Raw genomic sequence first — 14,418 nt, 5'->3', positions numbered from 1 at the left:
TTAATTTGATAGGCGACGTTGTATATATTTGTGCGACTGAGTCTGTATACAAAGCACAGTGGAACTTGGCGTGGCAAAAAGTCATGGCAGCTGCAGCGGAGCAACTGGTATACAGATTCAGAGACTCAATCACATAGCTTGCTCATCATCATCATCAGTGATTTCATGTCCTGCAGTTGCAGCTACAGTGGTTACAGCACACCCTGCGTTTATTCAGTGCATGTAAAGCCCACTCTAAGGGGTCGATTCAGTTATAAGCATAATTACTGTAGACTGATTGGAAAAATTGGCTGCGCTCAATTCGTCACGCTAAGTCTATATATTATAAGCCACACTATAGTGGAAAATATATAAATAAAAAGTATTTAATATTTCAATATTGTACACAAATAAAAAAATTCAAAAGTTATGTGGAACATATAAGTGTTCCTGGTAAAAAAATACATACATACATACATACAAACAACAGGTGATTAATAACAAAAGGAAATAAGACAAATTGAATGATTATAGTCAGTATTCCTGGTCATATTGTTGCCAGAAAAGAAATGAGTGAAATGTTTCTCTTGAATATAAATACACTGTATCTGTGGCAGCTTTTGATGCAGCAATTGGATAGAATGTCGCTATTAAATAACACGGAATGAGCTCACCCGATTCTGGTAAGAATGATGTCTGTGATCTAGAGATCAGGGGTCTCAGTGTTCCACGTATGATGCCGTGTGTATCTCAATGCTTGCGGCACGTGTTCTTTATATATCTGTCGCTGGATATCAGATTATCTCCCTCTCATCGCAGGAACTCTTGGTATTGATGCTCCGCTCCGTATCAAGTGTATGTAATAACTGGTGGAGCCGCCGGCCGGCTCAGTTTGTATATTCACTTGGGAGCAGATGTTTATAGTCTCATATGGAGGACAGATTACCCGATGTATACTTCATACCGGTTTGGATGTTTGACCGGGCTCTCCCTAGATGGAGGAGTGGTGAAAGCAGGTACCTGCAATGACAACTGAAGAATATAGCTCTCGATACAGGATCCTTAGCTGTTTGTCAGTCGCTGGAATCTTTCTGTTTGAGAGAGCATAGGACTGTGTAATGATCGGGATAGTGGGTCCGCTTGAAGGGAGGAAAGTAGCTGCTGTTGGATCAGATACCACAGGATCAGCTGTATGGGCTCAACGCGTTTCCGTGTGTCTAGGAGCATGCTGGGAAAAGGGATTTTGATCCTTTTATCTGATTTCTCTTAATTAGGATAGTTTTCAGGTGAAACTTTCACAGGATATCAATCAAATGAATTGAGTTTGATTTCTCCTATGTCTTGTATAATTACAAATGATAAATTGTAAAAAATCAGAACTTATCTACGGCAATAGTGCTATACATTTTAAAATAAATTAAAATTATACATTCTGATTATATATTTCACTTTGTATTTATTTTATCAAATAAAAACAGTTTAACTGTTTTACTGTTTTACTAATCTTACGGCCTTTGTGTTTTATTCCATCATAGAAACCATCACATTCAATAAATTATTAGTAACAAACTAAGAAAAAGGAAATAGAAATAAAAATAAAAATGATTATATAAAAATTACAAAAATAAATGAATATAAATAAATAGAAATAAATCTAAGGTATGGAAGAATGAAAATATATAAATTTTATGTAATCACTGTTGTAAAAGAGCTCTTTTACAACAGTGATTCCATAAAATAAAACAATATAATGATATGTACAACACTGTTGTTTATAAAAACGTATGAGAGGAGACTGTTGATAAATGTTTACAGTATAGAATTATACAAATCTATCAAAGTTGGGAATAGAATTATTGTATATCATAATAAAACATACAATTAGCATATTATTTATATATTTTCATTCTTCCTATGCTCTCTCAAACAGAAAGATTCCAGCGACTGACAAACAGCTAAGGATCCTGTATCGAGAACTATATTCTTCAGTTGCCATTGCAGGTACCTGCTTTCACCACTCCTCCATCTAGGGAGAGCCCGGTCAAACATCCAAACCGGTATGAAGTATACATCGGGTAATCTGTCCTCCATATGAGACTATAAACATCTGCTCCCAAGTGAATATACAAACTGAGCCGGCCGGCGGCTCCACCAGTTATTACATACACTTGATACGGAGCGGAGCATCAATACCAAGAGTTCCTGCGATGAGAGGGAGATAATCTGATATCCAGCGACAGATATATAAAGAACACGTGCCGCAAGCATTGAGATACACACGGCATCATACGTGGAACACTGAGACCCCTGATCTCTAGATCACAGACATCATTCTTACCAGAATCGGGTGAGCTCATTCCGTGTTATTTAATAGCAACATTCTATCCAATTGCTGCATCAAAAGCTGCCACAGATACAGTGTATTTATATTTAAGAGAAACATTTCACTCATTTCTTTTCTGGCAACAATATGACCAGGAATACTGACTATAATCATTCAATTTGTCTTATTTCCTTTTGTTATTAATCACCTGTTGTTTGTATGTATGTATGTATTTTTTACCAGGAACACTTATATGTTCCACATAACTTTTGAATAATTTTATTTGTGTACAATATTGCCATATTAAATATTTTTTATTTATATATTTTTCACTATAGTGTGGCTTATAATATATAGACTTAGTGTGACGAATTGGGCGCAGCCAATTTTTCCAATAGTATCTGAAGCAATCACACAAATTCTTCTTTTCTGTCAGCAGTCTCTTCTCACATAACAGATCACTTAGGAAGCGCTATCTTCTTCAGTTTTTTTTCTATACTGTAGACTGATCTCTGCTTGCACCTCCATAGGCCATGAGCAGAAATCAGGGCCTCATTCAGAGGTGGTCGGAGGATGCAAGCGGTCGCTCAGTAACTGGGCGGCCGCTTGCATCCTGACCGGCCGCCTCTGTTTCGGTCGTTAGGCTGTGGGTAAAACCCACAGCTCTAACGACAGCTCTCGCGTCCATCGGTGCTTACGACGAGACCCTAGGGTAGGGTCTCACTTGTCGTAAGCCCCGGAGAGCTTCTGGCTCTGTCAGAGCCGGAAGCTCTCCACTGACATCACTAGTGGGACGCCTCCGTTTGGGCTGCCAACCCCCCGGCCGCCTTCCAAATGGGGCGAGCTGTCAATCAACATCGACAGCTCGCCCTCTTTGGAAAGAGCCGGCTCCCTCGTGCGCATGCGCACTAGACAAACATCGAGGCGGCCGTGCGGTTGTAGACCGTATGGCCACCTCTGAATACAGCCCTCAGTCTCTGAGTTTCATCTCGTAAAGAAGAAGGAAATTGGTGCGTCAGCACTTGCATGTAATTAAATCAACCCCTAAGGGTGCATGTCAGCCCAAAACTCACCTACCTCCATAGGTTGCCAGCAGAAATCGGCCTCTGAAGACATATCTGATGAAGCCACAGGAAGTTCTTGCTGCAAATTAATTTGGCACCCAAAGCCCCCTCTTTGGGGGTATGAGTGGCAAGGCCAGAGCTCTGGCACAGATCAGGGCCCTCTTTCTCTACATTGCTCAGCTGCACCATTGCCCTCTCACCTCAGGAACTAGTTGTTTTGGTGCCTGACTTTTTAAATGTTTTTGAGTTGCTCTGGCTCACATACTTAATATTTTTTAAAAATAGAACTAAGAGAGGTCTAGTGTTTTACTACTGTACGTACCTACTTCATTATCTCCTCTCTCACTCTTCTACTGCATAACACTTCAAATGGACCCCTTACACATCTACTGTGCATCACAAGTGAAGAGAAGAGAGAGGGCAACTGTAACATAAGAGCAGGAGAATTACTGTGCCACTGTCCTCATTACTCTAATGGCCTTGGGCGTCACTATCCATTGCTACCTACACTATACTGTATTTAACATGAAATACAATTAACATAAAACACTGAGTGGTTGTTGCTCTTTGGGTGTTACCAGCGCAGCACCACCAGATCTCTTGTACAGTGTTACGGAACCCTGGTGGTGCCTTATAAATAAAATATAGTAATAATAAAAATAGTAACATGTTGTCCTTAGTAGTGAAACCTCAGCACATACCAGTATAGAATTTTGTATCCAGCAACAAATTATCTAGAAAGTTAAGACAACCATAAAGATTTTCATACATTATTTTACATTGAAACATTGATGCTGCATAATAAAGTACAATAAAGTTACACAAACACAGGTCACATGTATAGCTGAAAACATTGTAAAACAGTTTTCAGAAACACCTATCTGGTGGGAGGTCAAAGTAATGGACAACGTTCATCTCTATGAATGGAATGAGCAAATAACACTAAAGGTGGGAAAACACAATGCGATTCCCTCGCATGGTACAGTATATTGTTCCAACGCGGATCGGAACAATATATTGTGCGGATCGTATAGTGTGTACGCCCTATAGCGAGTGCACGGTGGTCATTCATTGCATCGTTCCATATGCTGTGCCTGCACAGCAGATGGGACGATGCAATGATCGTGCACAGGATCATGTGGTGTGTACGGCCAGCGCAATATATATCGTTCCACCGCATCATGCCAGCCATACACACTACGCGATCCTAAGGTGTCTTAAGCTGGGTATAGTGTGTACCCAGCTTAAGACACCTCCTGGGAGAAAAAGATTAGATGCATTTCTTATGATGTGGTGATATGTCTAATTTTTTATTGCCTCTCAGCTGGAAAATAAAAAAAATATCTGTAACTGCAAATTATTAATAAATTACTGCAGTATTCATACTTATCCATACTGGCTCAGGGCAGTAAAGCTAGATACACGCTGTCAGATTTTTTTGATGGAGATGTGGAATGGGGCGATTTTTCTGTGAAATTGAAAGCCCGAATATGAGAGCTACACATTATGCAATTTTTTATTAGAAGCTACCACACCACACTCATTTTGCATATGCCGACCCACAAGGATGATGACATTGTGACCGGAAAATATTGGAAATATGGGCAGATTATCGAGAATGCACACACAATGCCCATATCGGGAAATTGAGGTCGAGATTTTCGTTCTTGACCGACAGATCGGATAATCGAAGGAAGGCATTTGTGGATGTGTTCTAACCGTTTTATCAGTGAAACACTATATATTATATATCCATTTGCACCCCTTGCATTGCAGTATGGGTTGTTCCAGGAGCACATTTCTCCTTTTTCCATCTCTTTCTGATTTGCTCCTAACTCTGAATTCGTCCCTCAACTGTATCTAACAAGTGTTCTATTCACATTGCGTCAATTTGCCCCTGCCTGAATCGTTTATGAGCGTAAATGCAATTTAATATTATCATCTTTTATTTGTAAAGTGCCACAAATGGTCATCAGCACTGTATATATTAAACAATGCACATATTACAATTCATAGTACATAATTACTAGAGATGAGCGCAGTGCAGGGGTGCAGCTGCTATGGGGTCCGGACCAACCCGCTCATCTCTACTTTAAATATGCATTGAAAATTACATGTTTACAGGATATACTAAGGTCAAAGTTGTAATGAAGGGGTGTTATTATAGTGGGACAAGGGTCCTCATCTTTTATGAAAGGAAACTGAAGAATTCCTCAGGATACTGGTCATTCACTCCATTTCATAGATGTACCAGACTTTGTTCAGGAGGGTAGCCATAGTAGGTGGGTCCTGAGATTTCCAAAGGCAAGCAATAAGACCGCTAAAAGTACTTAACACAGATCTGGCAAGCCTATTGAGATACTTTGAAAAGAAACAACTAGGAATGGGGAGTAGTACATGCTCAAAGTGGAGAGGTATATCCAAAACTAGTAGAGATACTGTAAGAGAATGGACCTTGGACCAAAATCCCTGAGTGACCAGACAGGATCACCAAATGTGTAATAAGTAGGGATGAGCGGGTTCGGTTCTCAGAGAACCGAACCCACCCGAATTTTGCACATCCGAGTCGGATCCAAGCAGGCTCGGAGTTTCCCGCCTGACTCGGATCTCGAAACCGAGGCAAAACCATAGAGTCAGAAATCTCGCGGTTTGCAAGCTAACGTCTCTATGATCAATGTAGTATATAGGGACCATGCAGCGGATGCCATTTCACTCTGGCGGTGGAGACTGAACAGGGAGGGTGGGTAGTGTAGGGCTGGGAGAGTGGTGCTGTGCTATCTCCTGTGTCCTGTGTCCTGGGCTGGTGCACTGCTGATCCATTCTGGGCTGGTGCTGCTGAGTGCTGATCCATTCTGGGCTGGTGCTCTGCTGTCTGCTGTGTCCATCTGGGCTAGTGCAGAACACATCTGGGCTGGTGCTGCGTCCATCTGGGCCCAAGTTATGGACTCCCCCAAAAAATAAAAATAAAATATATTGTAATAAAAATAAAAATAAGTGTCTATTAGTGTAATATTTTTCTGTGTGTGTGTTAGGCTTAAACTCACAAGATCCAGCCAGCAACGGAAGTTGCAACGTAGTGCTGCCTGACTCAGTTGTGATTAATCTGTGCTCTGGGCCCAAGTTCTGGAGCTAAAAAAAAATAAAAATATATTGTCTTTTTTTTGTCAACATTTTTTGTGTGTGTGTCAGCCACACCTGGCTGTCACTGTCATCGGCGTAGGTGCACAGGGGTGCTGTGCTCCTGTCTGTCGAGGTGCTGCTGAAAATAATAAATAAACAATTTTTATTATGTGCATGTTAGCCACACCTGTCATCGGCGTAGCTGAGCAGGGGTGCTGTGCTGCTGTCTGTCAAGGGGCTGCATGAATATTGCAATGAAAACTTTTTTTTTTTAAGTTATTGGGTTACAAAAAGTTTTTTTTTTTAATCTTAAACATAGCAGAAATGTTATCCTAACAGCTTATAAAGTTATATGATCTAAAAAACTAAAGCCTATATTTATTTACAAACCTATATAGAGTAGACATCCTAAATTCTAAAACTGTTCTATTCAAAAACGCAAACAAAAGCAAAGAAAATAAGTTTCTTGTGTTATAGTGTTTTATTAGAACAAGCGGACAGAGCATTAAATGCAACAATTCAATTTAAGGTTTAAGTTTTACGTTGTGTCTGAAGATCATTTAGAAAGCAGAAAAAGAGCCCCACCACAAGCAGCAGATGACTAAACTCACACACAAAGGTTTAATAGAAATAGATGCAACACCAGATCAGATGTTTACCCTGGAGGATCTGTCTGATTCATCATGGTGCCCCCAAGACCAAGATTGTGCAAATTCTGCCAAAAGAAAGACTGACACCATGGCTAAACACAAGAGTCACCATCTGGATGTGAATTGTCTTATTTGCATGGGAAAACCCCAACCCTCAGATGAGATGGATCTCAGCCAGTGGACAACATTAAAATCACCATTAAAAAGTCACAATGGAAGCCTACAGTGTGGAAAATCTTTCTTCACAGTCAGGAGAGGCCTCAGAGAACATGAAAAAAGATGCTCTAGGTGCTGAACTTCAAGGGATTTCTCCATCATGTTCTGCAGTGTGGAAAGGTTTCATTCACATGTTTTCTATAAAGCAGTTCAAAGTTACAGCCTTCAAAGTGTCTGGCTATAACACCCACCTTTGCCAGGAATTACCAAAGATATTACAAGCAAAGGATTCATCTGTCCGGAATCTGTCTGGGAATTCATTAGTCGTATTTGGCCTGAATGCACTAAGACATCCAGTGATTCTGGCACTGTGTTCTGCAGCTGACTTTATATATACCTGAATCGCAAACTGAAATACTGAATAGTAAGCACAGACAACATGGAGGCCTTTGTTATTCTGCTGCCTGCATGCCAACCAATACCTCCCAGACTACACCCACTGGGGGGACCAGGTCTTGATAATGACCATCCCCATATGTTGCTAGGCCTTCTTCTTCCAAACCATCCATCCTGGACTTCCTGTCCAAAAAGGGTGAGCAGGGTACAGAAAGAGGAGCTAGATGTCCCTGATGACATTTTTTTTCATCTATAATAGATGATGTGGAGAGATAAGAGCTTCAGATGTTGGAACAGGAGCTCCCACCTATTTGGCTTCCCTTCAGAGAACAGAGCTCTGTTCCTCAGGAACTATCTATGCCTGAGCTGATAGGTAGTCTCTGTCTAATGGTAAACACCCTTCAGGAGATGGCAACCCAAAATAACAACTATAATAATAATAATGTGTCCACTGATAATGATAACCAGCCTGATCCCTTAACAGCAACATACCCCATATGGGCAACTCATAACATGACACCCAGTTTGCAGCCTCCTCTTCCTTATGACACTAATCCAGTTGCCATGGTTGATCAATCAGCCATGTGAGGTCCACCCAATTTTTGGCCTTCTACATTCTAACATATTCACATATCTAAGAAGTGGAAAGTGGGAACAATGGCAATTTGAAGGCCACTTACTAACTCTGTTTTTTTTAATGTCCCTGTACCGGTTGGGAAATTCCGTTACAGAACAGAAGGTTTGCAAAGGATTATTTAAGTCAATTGTTTATTTATCTTTGGAAAGCACGCTTCCTGGTCCCCTTCTGGGATGAAAAAAATCCACTCCCAGCAAGCAGGCATGGCGTTCAAGAAAGAATTCCCAAAAAAGATACAACATAAGACTTAAACCTTAAATCTGAAATGTTGCATTTAATGCTCTGTTCCACTTGTTCACATATCTCATATGGTTAAATGGACAGTGGGAACAACGGAAGTTTGAAGGACACTAACTAAATCTGTTTTTTTTTAATGTCCCTGTACAGGTTGGAAAATGCCTTTACAGAACAGAAGGTTTGGAAAAGGATTATTTAAATCAATTGTTTTTTGGAAGCACTCTTCATGGTCCCCTTCTGGGATGAAAATCCACTCCTAGCCACAGAAGCAGGCACAGGATTTTCAAGAAAGACACAACGTAAGGAATTAAATCAGGGGTAGCCAACCTCGGTCCTCGAGAGCTCACGTTTTCCAGATGACCTAGCTGGTGCACAGGTGTATTCATTACTCACCAAAACATTTAGAAAGATCCACAGGTGGACTTAATTATTATAGTTTTGATTCCATGAGGAGACCTGGAAAACATGCACTGTTGCTAGCTCTCAAGAACCAGGGTTGGCTACCCCTGCCCTTAAATCATAGATCTTACACTTGTCCACATATCTGTGCTGGTTAAGTGGCACTTTGAGGCCACTAACTAACTATATGTTTTTTTTTATGTCCCTGTACAGGTTGGGAAAAGCCTTTTATAGAAGGTTTGCAAAGCATTATTTAAGTCAATTGTTTTTTTTTGGGAAGCACTCTTCCTGGTCCCCTTCTGGGATGAGAAAATCAACTCCCAGCAGCAGCAGCCATGCTCAAGGATTCTTCTATGGCAAGGACTGATGTAAATGTATTGTATCACATTTTTTTGTAAATGCCTCCTCCCCTCCTCTTCTCCCTCATAAATTTTCTTTTGAATCAAAAAATGAAATTAAATTTACTACCAATTGACCCTTCCTGTCCCTGCCCTACCTTCAACTACATACATACTCCAACTCCCTCAGGCCTCTCTTGAATATTAAAAGTGTTTCCTGATGTGCCATGTTTGAAGTTGAACTGCCATGTGTTTGTGCTGCCCACTGCTGCAGCTTAGCTTAGTCAGCCAGCTTTCTTGGTGCAAATTTTGGGCCTAAACAAGATGAACAAATCAATATTGTGAGCTGTGACGTGGTCAAAATTGACTGGAAACGAGTGGAAATAAATGTTATTGAGGTTATTAATATTGTAGGAACAAACAAAAGCCCATTTTATGTGATTTTAGCTGATTTTTTGATTTTTAAGAAAAAATCCAGATTCAAAACCAAAACACGAAAACAAATCATGGAGGTGAGGTTTTGGCAAAACCAATCCAGATCCAAAACCAGGGGAGATCCAGATCCAAAACCAAAACTCGGGGGTCGGCGCACATCTCTAATAATTACACAATACAAAGATATTTAATGACCAGATAACAACAGGTATTACGGGGTATAAACAGATTATAGAATTGCAGATCCATCTATTGAACAGAGAGTTAAGCATTAGTGATAAATAGCATCCGCGTGAAGTAATGCAGGGTTTACAGACAAGGACTAGATAGACAAGGTTTCCAGTGTGGCAAGAACAAGACGGTGCGGCCTTGAGGGCCGAGGTGCGTCAGGAACAACATGGTACAGGGGGCCGAGGTGTGACAGGAACAACACGGTGCGACTTTGAGGGCCGAGGTGTGACAGGAACAGCAAGGTCACCTAATATGGCCCAGACCTGCCACCAAGATGATCCGCTGCTGCGGATCATAATAGTTTCATAGGTAAAGGAAGGAGGGAGAATGGAGTCAAAAGTAGATACAAAAAAGGAGCAGTTGGTGAGGTGGAAGATTAATCATGAGAAGAGAGTGTCATGGAGGCAGGTAGGGGGTTTGCAAGAGAAGAGGGTAGTCTTTGACATCAAAGCAGATATTAGAATCCAGATTGAAGTTTGTCAAGGAAGGAGTGAAAGGAAAGGAAGAAGGTGCAATGGTTCTTCAGAACCCAATGAAGAAGCTTGGAAGTAAAGGGACGGAGGGAAATAAGGAGATAATTAGACAGAGTAGCATGGCCAAAGGAGGGTGGATTTGAGTATGGGGGAGACAGGTGAGGGTACTAGAGGAGAAGTAGAAGTTAAGGAGGTGGGCAAGGTGGAAGCAAGCCTCAGGAGAGTGGGTTGAGTAGATGATAGGAGATTAGGTAGAAGGGATTATTGGAGAAGAGAAAGGTGCAGAATTCATCTTCATAAAACAGGTGGAAGGAGGAGAGTGTGGGTTGGCAATATAAAATATAATAGTTTATAATGCTGAATAAAGCCTGTGAAAAGTAAACATGCTATGAGATCTCTGTTAATCCAAGGATAAACTACAATATCCAAAAAAATAGATAAACTCTCTGTTGTTATGGAAACTGTTTTACTTATTTCAGTAAGAGTAAGGCCATTCTGATTATTCTCACAGAAAACAGTTGACATCACAGTAGTATCGGATTAATGCAACTTTATCACTTTGAAAAACTTAAATAGATGCCTCACTGTGTAGTATTACAAATGGTTTTCAGTAATAGGCAAAAGTAAAGAAAACAAATGTCTGCCAATTATAAATAAAAAAAATTGATGTAGCTATAACTGTGAATGTGTATTGTTAAATACAAACTGACTTCCGGGAACTGTATTGTTTCATGAGGCTTGTGAAAATGCTTGTGAAAATGACAGAGCACTTATCTGTACATTTCATAATATAGGTTATAGAGGGTATTTATGAAAGTGCAAAACATTAATCTTTTACAGTGCATACTGTATGTTGTTTTCTCCTGTGTATGCACAAATATTCCCATGCACAACGATTTTATATGTGGAATCAGTGATGTTTCTATAATGGGTGCAGGGTGTTTGGTGCACACAGGTGCCTATAATAAACCTCACACCCTTCCCCCATGATTAATACTCACCTCTCCGGAGTCCCACATCAGCGGCTGCACAAACAACATGACATGGCGGACATTTTCCAGGCGGTTTGCGCATGAGCAGTAGAAGAATAACCAGGAACATGGTGCAAGTATATATAGCATTAAGACTGCCATGCAGCTGGCACATATGGATAAAACCGAAGGTGGACATATTTATTTTCTGTTTAGTTTAAAAATGTTGCCTAGTGTCATCATGGCTGCTTCCAGTCAAAGCTGTATAAGGCCTAGTCAGAGGCATCACCGGGTCTGGTGACAACCGGTGCACAGTCAGCGCGACTACGCCCGAAAGGGGCATGTCCTAAAATAAAGAGGTGTGGCCTCACAATTACTTCCCTCCGGGGGCAGCCCAGCATCGCTGGAGATGATGGGCTGCCCCCAGAGACTGGGCAGTCAGCACTGCCGGCTCCTCATCTATGACAGGAGCCGGGTGCTGCCGGAGAATGTCACACTGCAGCACCCAGCTCCTGTCACTGAGGAGGAGCCAGCACTTTGGTCTCACCCCTCCAAGGGTAGTACCCAGGTGTGGCCCTCACCCCTCTCATGATGCCATTGGGCCTAGTTGGGTGTATCTGACAAGCCAGCCCTTGTCTAGATGTTACCCTCTGTACGTGAGAGAAGAGTGCATTTCCCCGAAATTTAATGGTGTGATAGTAATTTATGTTAGTGTAGGAATTTGCAGAGAATTGGGGTCCCCTGAGGACTGACTGCAAGATTAAATATTTTTATTTTGATCAACATATCGACAAAATCATCATGCTTTTATTTGCTAGATACACATAGATTTGCAGTATGTTATTGTTAGTGCTGTTATGTGTACATACAGTATATGGCAGTAATACTGCCACGCAGTTGGCACCATGTAGTATATGGGTAGAATTGGGCGTGGATATGTTTTTTTCTGTCATGTTCCCGGAGACCTGCACATGCCCAGAACTGTGGCACAGTGCCAGTGTCTATTCACCTGCACCCCCTACTAGAGAGGAGGGTCCCACGCGGAGACGGTTCACAGGCCAATCCTCTTTTAATACACCCCTGTGTAGAATTGTTGATATCTGTGTTGGTATTAGGGGTGTGCACCGGACACTTTTCGTGTTTTGTGTTTTGGTTTTGGATCTGGATCTTTCTTCGTGTTTTGGATCTGGATTGGTTTTGCCAAAACCACCCTTCCGTGTTTTGGGTTCTGGGTTTTGTGTTTTGGATCTGGATTTTTTCTTAAAAAATAAAAAAAACCCGCTAAAATCACATAAATGGGCCTTTTTTTGTTCCTACGCTATTAATAACCCCAATAACATTAATTTCCACTCATTTCCACTCTATTCTGAACACCTCACACCTCACAATATTGTTTTTAGGCCAAAAGGTTGTACCGAGGAAGCTGGATGACTATGCTAAGCGACACAAGGGGGCGGCACAAACACGTGGCCCATCTAGGAGTGGCACTGCAGTGGCAGACAGGAAGCCAATCAGCGTTATGGTGCCCATTTGCATGTAGCACGAAACCGGGAGATCCGTGCTACATGCATCTGTGTGATTGGCACAGAGCAATGACAGGTCCGTGAGACCCGTCTGTGCTGCTGTGGTAAAAAAAAAAAAAAAAACCTGTGTAAAAAAAGAAAAAAATGGCGTGCACCCCCCCAAAAAAGAGCAACCAGCCCCGGGCATTAGTAACCCAGTGCTGGGTGTGCTTAAATACAGGGGACAAATGACGTAGGGGTCCCCTGTACTTAAGCACAACCAGCACCGGGCTAGTCAGAACCAGCGCTGGTTGCCAAAATACGGGGGACAAACGACGTAGGGGTCCCCTGTATTCTGCGCAACCAGCTCTGGGCTCTGATCCGGTCCTGGTTCTGGAAATATAGGGGACAAAAAATGAGTAGGGTTCCCCTGTATGTTCCAGAACCAGCACTGGACTTTTTCTAGCGGGGGGCTGATGCCACAGCCAGGGGAGCCCTTTCACCGGGCCCCCCAGCCGCAGCATCAACCCTGACCGCTAGTCAGCCCAGGCCGGGGATCCCTGGAGAGCTGGGGACCCCCCCAATAAAGGGGTCACCCTCTCCAGGGCACCCCAGGCCCAGGCTGATAGCCCGGGGCTATCCCCGCCACCCCTGGTGGCGGTGGGTGGCGGGTTGATTGTGTGGTGTGGTGTAAATAAAGAATATCAAACATTGTCTTTACAAGTAGAACTGCAAGTCCCAGCTAGCCTGCCCCGCATGCTGGTACTTGGAGAACCACAAGTACCAGCATGCAGGGCATTAAGGGCCCACTAGTACCTGTAGTTCACCTGTAAAAAAAATGTTTAAAAAAAACACAGGACACACACACCGTGACAGTATAAGTTTATTAAACATACATACACACACACACATGTACACATACTCACCTATGTAACCTGTAGCATCGGTCCACTTGTCCGGTAAAGTATCCCTAGGGGACCTGTGAAAAAAAACATACTCACCATCTCCTATGCGAGGTTCTGTCCTCTTCGTTCCAAAGTAGGCATCCCCGGACTTGGCAAAAAAAAAAAACGAAAACGCGATCCACGAACTTAGTACCGTTCTATAGAACGGTACTTCCCGAATGAGAGCTTAGCGGCGGGGTATCACCATGGAAACCCCGCTGCTAAGCGTTCATTGGCTGAGAGAGGTCATCTCCCGTCTCTCAGCCAATGAACGGCTCCCTCCATTGTAGTCAATGGTGGGAACCGCAGGGTAAACTTTAATAACCTTGCGGCTCCCAGCATTGACTACAATGGAGGGAGCCGTTCATTGGCTGAGAGACGGGAGATGGCCTCTCTCAGCCAATGAACGCTTAGCAGCGGGGTTTCCATGGTGATACCCCGCCGCTAAGCTCTCATTCGGGAAGTACCGTTCTATAGAACGGTACTAAGTTCGTGGATCGCGTTTTCGTTTTTTTTTTTTGCCAAGTCCGGGGATGCCTACTTTGGAACGAAGAGGACAGAAC

This window comes from Taudactylus pleione, unplaced genomic scaffold (genome assembly GCF_031769625.1).
Source record: "Taudactylus pleione unplaced genomic scaffold, aTauple2 ptg000120l, whole genome shotgun sequence".
In the NCBI taxonomy this organism is placed as follows: Eukaryota; Metazoa; Chordata; class Amphibia; order Anura; family Myobatrachidae; genus Taudactylus; species Taudactylus pleione.
Note: the sequence above shows the minus strand (reverse complement) of the source record.